Genomic DNA, 7,947 nt, shown 5'->3' with positions numbered 1-7,947 from the left:
GCTTTATCTCTTTTATCCCTTTTCAAGAGAAATATCTCATGTGTTTCCATGTTTGGAATATTTCCTAGCATGGCTGAAAAAGCAAGGAATAAACAGCAATCATTCAGTGTGCCTGATGGTACAAAATAAAGCAGTTATTCACAAACAGAAAACTGGACTTTTGAGCAGATGTTTATTTAAATACAAACATCAACTCCTACTTTTCCTGTTATCTCCAATTATGTGATGCAATATTTTTACCAGAAGAAGCTCTTTTTAAAAACAGCCTTCCAGGGAGTGAATAAACAATACTATATTTGGCTAACAGCTGCTTTTGGAAAATGAGATGTCAGCAAAGCTCAATGTTGTTTAAAGAAAACTAATTATCCAGCTACCTTTGACTTGGATCAGAGTAAATAAAGCACTTCCCTATTTGCACTGAAATGTTTTGTCTAGGAATTAAATATTAGGTATTAGTCAGATATTTCACTTCTTCCATCATTTGCCATGTGGAGCAAATTACATTTAAGAAGTATCCCTGTGTTTGATTTTGCTGCCCAAACCACTTCAGGTCATCTGGTGCTGCAGAGCCGCTGCTGCTGTGCTGCCTCACCCTCCACTAGTTCTTCTGTTTAGTGTAAAGCGGTGTGTTTATGGACACATTGAAACACAGGTGACCTAGTGACACACAGTATGGTGGCATTTGTGTGGATTTAATTATGCAAATGTCAGTATAAGTGTATGTGTCAGATCACGTATAGAATCTGAAATAATGGAAATACCACCAGTGTTTGAAAGTTTGTTTGAAGGTTGGCAAGCCAAGAGGACTGTAAAACTGGTGTATGCCATTGCCGACTGGCACTTTGACAGAGAAAACATACCTGCAGCCCTTTGTCAGCATTGTGTCAGCCAGGCTGTGGCTTCCCTGAATTAGAGCTCCTGCAGGTGCCTGTGATGATAAATCTCCTTACTTCCTTTTCTTTTTTTTTTGGCCACACCACTGGGCACGTGGGATCCCAGTTCCCCGACCAGGGATCGAACCCGCGCCCCCTGCCTTGGAAGCGCAGAGTCTTAACCACTGGACTGCCAGGAAAGTCCTGACTCTCCTTATTTTCACATCGACTGTTTTATAATTTGAAATATTTTTACCTTCTGAGGCAATCTCACCTGAGCACTCATTAAATGGGGGTGACAATGCTAGAGCTGAAAATTTGGCATTTTGGAATGAACTTCAGATTGGCTTTAATGTCATGAAGGCCAAACAAACAGTTACTGTGGCACATTTTAGAGCGAGGACCCTGTAAAATGTTAGTGATAATCTTGAGAAAATAAAAAGCAGCATGAAAGCAAAAATGTACAATAGTTGTGGATTTTGAGGAAGCATCTCCCATTAACTTCTGTGGAAAAATCAGTATTGAGTTATGCACATTCTTCAAGGATATATCCTCTGTCTAAAATCTGGTATATGATTTTCATATAAACTATTGTTAGGAAACAATTCTGGGACAAGCACGGGTTTAATGATTCTGTAAATGTTCGTTCTTCCAATGAGTATTTATTGAAAACGTTTTATTAGCCAAATAACTAGGTCGTGAGGACAGTGTTCAACTCGTCTTGTCTTCATGGACTTTACAACCCCTTGCTAGGAACACAGATTATAAGCAAGTAAATAAATGTAATGGGATGTTCCTGCCTCTTTTGACCAGTAAGGTAGTTGTCAGAGCAGTTATCAGAATTCCATACCTGATATGCAGACTTACAAGGAAATGGCTCTAAGAACCTGTCCCACAAGTCTTGGGCCCAGGATAAAGGTAAAGCCTTTCCAGGGCCCGGGGCAAAGTGAAAGTATTAAATTCCAGACGGCAACAACAGAGCGTTAAACCAGGCCCGAGGCCCTTCCAAGTGTGGAGGCCCCTGTGACTGCACAGGTCACATGCCTGTGAAGCTGGCCCTGCTTAGATCCTTTAGCCAAAAAAGCAAAACAAAACAAAGTGAAAAAGCTTAGAGTAGAGAAGAGAGATTTGGGGGATGGTGATCTTTGGAGAGCTGGGCTATGCTTGGGAATGCTACCGTCTAACTAACCCAAGTCTAGTGGCGGGGACGGTTCACAGGGACCCTTGAAGAGCTCTGATACGTGTTTCCTGCCATGGTGAGACACAGAACCAGTGCCCGCCGGAGGGGCCTGAGAAGCTAACACTGAAGACTTACTGGGAGCGTAGCTCCTACCCACGATATCTGCAGGACAGTAAGGAGGGTGCCACTGGGATGGGACGAAACCGCATGGCTAGAGCTCGCGGGGTCGAGTGTTGTTTGCCTAATTGGATTGGGTCCAAGGGGAGAGAGCTGGAAGGGGTTTCTCGGGCCAGGCTGCATTCGCCAAATGGCATCAAGCTCTGCGTCCAATCAAAGCTAATGGAGTCTCTTCCTGCCATTTAGAACAGCCACTCAGACTCACACTCCTCCAGGCCCCTTTGTAAAGTCAAGGTAACTATCAATAGCAATATACAGCGGCCCCGTGTACCCATTACCCAGTGTCATTATTATTACATGTGAAACCCACAGCATAATCTCTTTCTGTCCACATCTCCCTTTCTTTTTCAAAAAGATGTATTTCCTTACACTTTTTCAACATTTCTTTATACTTTTACAACATATCTATCTTCATCATCATCATCATATTGCATGCTTTTATGCCTTACATAAATATTAAAGATTCTGACATCTATTTATTTTGTTTGGCTTTGTGAGATTCATCCATGTTGATAAATGTAGCTATAGTTCATTTGCTTTTACTACAGCATTCCATTGTATGACTCTACTATAATTTATTCATCTCTTCTATTAATAGACACTTGTTTCTCCTGTTTTGGTGTTATGAACAGCGCTGCTATAAGTTTTATTATATATGTCTCCATCTGCTAGTGTGCAAGGGCTTTTTTTGTAGGGGTTACAGACCCATTCCATGTCCTTCCCCTGCTCTGTTCTGTATCTCAGGGACCTGACCCCCATAGGTTGCGTTTCCCAGATTCCCGTGTCCCCTGGCTTGCTTCTGGGCTTAGCCAATGGGAGGCGCTGGCGGGAGAGAGAAGTCAGTGCATATCTGCCTCTTGCTCAGATGATGTCGCTTCTGCACCTCCGGCTCCCATCCCACAGGTCCACCCTGGTTCTAGCTTCTGCCCAGAGACCCCAACTAACTCCTGGTCTTCTGTAGCCTCAGTCTTTTGTCTCAATAGACTGAGATGGGAGTGAGTTCCTGAAATGGCTGGTCCCTGGTTGCCTCACTGTTTGCTGTTTGACTTCCCAGCTCTTTCAATCCACAGGTCACCAATTCCTTTTATTAAATTCCTTCTGTTTCAAGACCTGGAATGGATTTTCTTTTCCAGTTACATCCTAATATATAGGTTGTGCATATCTTCAACTCCAAATTGCTCTCCAAAGTGGGTACACCTACTAACGCTTCTAGCAACAGTGTATGTGTTCCCATTGTTTCAATAACCAATATTAAGAATTGTCATGGCTTCCCTGGTGACACAGTGGTTAAGAATCCGCCTGCCAATGCAGGGGACACGGGTTCGAGCCCTGGTCCGGGAAGATCCCACATGCTACAGAGCAACTAAGCCTGTGTGCCACAACTACTGTACTGAAGCCTGTGCTCTAGAGCCCGCGAGCCACAACTACAGAAGCCTGCGTGCCTAGAGCCCGTGCTCTGAAACAAGAGAAGCCACCGGCAATGAGAAGCCAGCGCGCCGCAACGAAGAGTAACCCCCGCTCACTGCAACTAGAGAAAGTCCGTGCGCAGCAATGAAGACCCAACACAGCCATAAATAAATAAATAAGATTGTCAGACTTTTACAATTTTGCTAATCTAATTAGTCCGAAACAATATTTCACTGAAGTTTTAGTTTTCTTTCCTTGAGACTGAGGGTCTTTCTATATATTATTGACCATCCAGGTTTTCCTTTGGTAAATTGCTTGCTTGGCTTTAGAAATAAAACTGTCTTTATTTGCATACAACATGATCATCAACATAGATAATCCTATGGAATCTACAAAAAAACCTAGAACTAATAAATGAGTTTTACAAGACTACAGAATATAATATCAGTATGAAAAATATATTGCATTTCTGCATACTAGCAACCATTTTTCAGAAAATTTTGTTGGTTCCTTAAAAGGGAAATATACCACAAAGTATGACCGAGCCATTCCACCTCTAACTACCTAAGAGGTATAAAATTGTTTGCCTTTTTTTTTTTTCCTGCAAAAAAGCTTTATTGTTTCCACTTGGTCCAGAGCTTGGGAGAGGGCTCCAGGGTAGTTAAAAAGCTGCCTACTGGCTGCAGAGAAGGGCTTCAGGCAGAAGCCCTGACACCAGAGGGCTCCTCAAAGGTCGCTGGGCTTTGGTCAGCTCCTAGTGGTACTTGAGGGTGAGCCTTTCGAAGAGATAATCGCCCAGCCCAGCCTGGCGCCAGCCAGCCTGCGGTGGTTGGTCAGGTGGTCGCCCATGTTCTTGATAAGTTTCACCTGCTCATCTAGGACGCGGGCTCTCCTGGAAGTCACACAGGTGGGAGTCTGCGTGGGCAGAAGCCAGGGCATGCAGGTCCAAACTGGCCTAGCTCAGGTTCTTCTCCATGAGCATGGCGGCTTCCATAGCGTCCTGGGTTTTACCCCACTCATCTTGGGGCGCCTTCTGCACGTCTGGAAGAAGGCGCAGCCACTGCGCTGGTTTTGCATTTTCAAGAGACACCGGGAGCCTTCCCGCTCCTCGTTGGCTGATTTGCGGAAAACGTGGCCCACGCCCTCCAGAGCCACATCCTTGCGGTGGAAATAGAAGCCCTGAGAGAGGTAGGTGTAGGAGGTCCGCAGATGCAGGTTGACCAGGCGGTGGACAATGGCCTCCACCTCGGTGGAATCATTCTGACCAATTTGGGAGCTCACGGTTGGTTCGTAATAAGGAGTTAAGCTCAAAAAAGGGTGTTGGCGGGTCCCGAGGCCAAGGATCCTGAACTGCTGATTCTGAGGGTTGCGACTGGAAGAAACGTTGGAGGGTAGTCGGAGGCTGGAGCGAGGGGCGTCCCTGGGTCTGTGGCCTCCAAACGCCGTTGCAGCAAGAGAGATCCGTGGGACCACGGAGTGTACTGCTTGTTTGCCTATTTTTTGATTGTTTGGTTCTTACTGATTTATAGGAGTTACTTATGTTCTACATACTAATTCTTTGTTGGCTATACGTGTGGTAAATACCTTCTCCCATTCCTTGTCTCGTCTTGCCGTTTTTTTCACTAGTATGTTCTCGTGGACAGACGTTTCTAATTGTAATGTAGTTTTCACAAAGTTTTCATGTTTCCCTGAGTCTCACAGAACATTGCTGATCAGATGAGGGCCACCAGATGTGACCAGCCTACCTGTATTGGCAAAATTCTGCAACCCACATCCCCTCGACAGAGCATGTGCAGAAGGCAGCTTGCAGTTGGCTAGTCAGGAACCCTATGTCAGCATTTCCCATTAGAGTAAATGGACTCCCGAGAGGAAGTCTGAGGCTCTATTTGCTGCAGATCCTTCCTACGTGGGAGCATGGAGGGGGCCTGGCCGCACTGGGGGCACCTCCCAGGCTTTTCTAGCCCAACTGTATCTCAGACTCAGCTGAACGCAAGCCTATAAAGGGAACGTGTTTTTTTGTTTGTTTGTTTTTTAATTTGTACTGAGCCTGGCTTGGAAAGTGTATTGAACAGGGTGGGTCCCTGAAACATAGCCAGCTACGTTCAATGTGACCAGCTGGCGACCAAGAGCCATGCTGGGTTGGAGCAGAGAACAGAGGCAGTGTGCGGCCGGGGCCTCGCGCTGCCACAGGAAGCAGATAAATCTTAAGCACGACTACACAGCAGGCTGAGGAGGGCCAGCCCAGGACCAGCCTGGCGCCTGCACGCCGCCCAGGCCTGCACATCCATCTCTCCACTGGGGACGGCAGCCTGTAGCACAGACGCACTGTGAGGCCTGACTCCCCAGAACAAAGGTCAGGAGCTCTTCTAACATGTGCATTTTAGGTTGGTTATTACTTGCACATGATATTTTAAAAATTCAAGCAGTATAACGAAAAGTACACAAAGCCCTGCTTCTTTCTTGCCCTCGTCATCTGGGTTCCCACCTCTCCTTCCCCCCTGATATTTCCTTTATGCAAGTAAATATGAATGTATATTGTTATACCTCTCTGTTTTTACCCCAAAACAGCATATACAGACAGATTAGGCGTGGTATCCTGACCACTGGACCGCCAGGGAATTCCCTCCTTATCTTATCATTTGCAAATTTTCTTACAAAAGTCTATGGTCACCCACCAGTCCAAGACAGATGTAAGTCAGGTATAAAAGGGTGATTTTTTTTTTCTTTTTAAATACTTCAGAATCAGAAAAAAAGGTTGTGTGATGTGTTTATTAAAGAAAATTTGGAAAATAGAGAAAAGCACAAAGAAGAAAATAAAATGTAAGAGTAATTCTACTAGCAGAAAGATTCCAGTGATCACCATTATGGTGTTTAGGATACAATACTTTATAATGGGTATATTGCATGTCCCAATAAAACACATATACAATTAATATATATATATATATTTTTTTTTTGCTGTGCGCGGGCCCCTCACTGTTGTGGCCTCTCCCGTTGCGGAGCACAGGCTCGGGACGCGCAGGCTTAGCAGCCATGGCTCACGGGCCCAGCCGCTCCGCGGCATGTGGGATCTTCCCGGACCGGGGCACGAACCCGTGTCCCCTGCATCGGCAGGCAGACCCTCAACCACTGCGCCACCAGGGAAGCCCTAACATATATTTTAAACTGTAAAATGGAAAAACATTAATCAATGCCTGTTTATTTACCATAAAATCACAAGTGTTCGATATTTCCAATTCATTGGTGACAATAATGTGATGTGTTGATGTATGCATTAGTTTGCTCTCTCTATATATGTATATTTAAATTTTTTTCTATGTGTGTATATATATATTCTCTATACGTGTTATTTTTAAAAGGAGTCTTAAGTAGAGGCACATATTGATTTTTTGCCTAGTGTAAAGAATTGCATCACCTCTCTACTCAGTTCAAGGCGTTTCAACACATATTTATTCTCTACTTTAATTATAGCAGTAATTCCTTACATTTGTATACAGTACCACAGTTTGCAAAAGTCTTCTTTGCTCTTTTGAACAGCCCGTTGAGTGAGGTAGTACTATTTTCATTGGCCGGATAAGGAAACTGAGGATCACAGAGGTTAAGTGTCTTGTCTAAGGCCATCTAGCTACTTGGGTAGGAGACTTGTAGGTTTGGATTCCAAGTCTAGTTCTCATTCCACCAGACCCTGGAGGGGACAGAAGAAAGAAGAAACACCCTATGTTCCCAGACCTGTTTAGGTTTGCAATGTAGCTGATGAGATGAGTCACAAAACCATTAGACACCCAGAGAAGAAAACACCTGGCCTAACAGAGGCAAATATGATCACCCTCATCAGGCCCTATGCATCATCCTTCATTTAGCCAGTTTCCATCGCTTCTCCCTGTTGCCTTACTTGCTCTTCTTCTGGCCTCTGACACCCACCTAGACCTCAAAGGCCTTCGAAGAAAAGCTCCTGATGAGAAATTGGAAAGAACTTTAGCTGATTTCTGGTCCTGGGAATTCCAGACTGTAGGCCAGGCAGATGTGCACTCCTCCAGCAATGGAAATTTTTCATTGACAAGTGAGAATTACGCCTTAAATATTGTGTTTCTCCTGTAGCTTAAAAATGTTTGTCATGCATTCGTTCGATTGTTCAGTCATTTACTCGATCATGTTTGAATTCAACAAGCATCACTGAGGACCCAGCATGTCCTTGGTGTCCTAGGGCGCCCTGCTAGCCCTAGAAATGAAACCTGAGTTAGCCCCTTAAGGAGTTCCATTTCCACGTGACTCTTTTAGTTACTTGGGCAACAGACTTGAGTGCGGCATTAT

General features: G+C 44.6%; 1 pseudogene; it reads right to left on the bottom strand.

Annotated features, from left to right (window-relative positions):
* Positions 1–4,390: 4,390 nt before the first annotated feature.
* Positions 4,391–7,257, bottom strand: LOC137208480 (ferritin light chain pseudogene; annotated as a pseudogene).
* Between the last annotated feature and the right edge of the window lie 690 nt (positions 7,258–7,947).

The sequence above is a fragment of the Pseudorca crassidens genome, chromosome 16, assembly GCF_039906515.1.
Source record: "Pseudorca crassidens isolate mPseCra1 chromosome 16, mPseCra1.hap1, whole genome shotgun sequence".
Taxonomy (NCBI): Eukaryota; Metazoa; Chordata; class Mammalia; order Artiodactyla; family Delphinidae; genus Pseudorca; species Pseudorca crassidens.
This window is presented reverse-complemented; position numbering and strand designations above follow the sequence as displayed.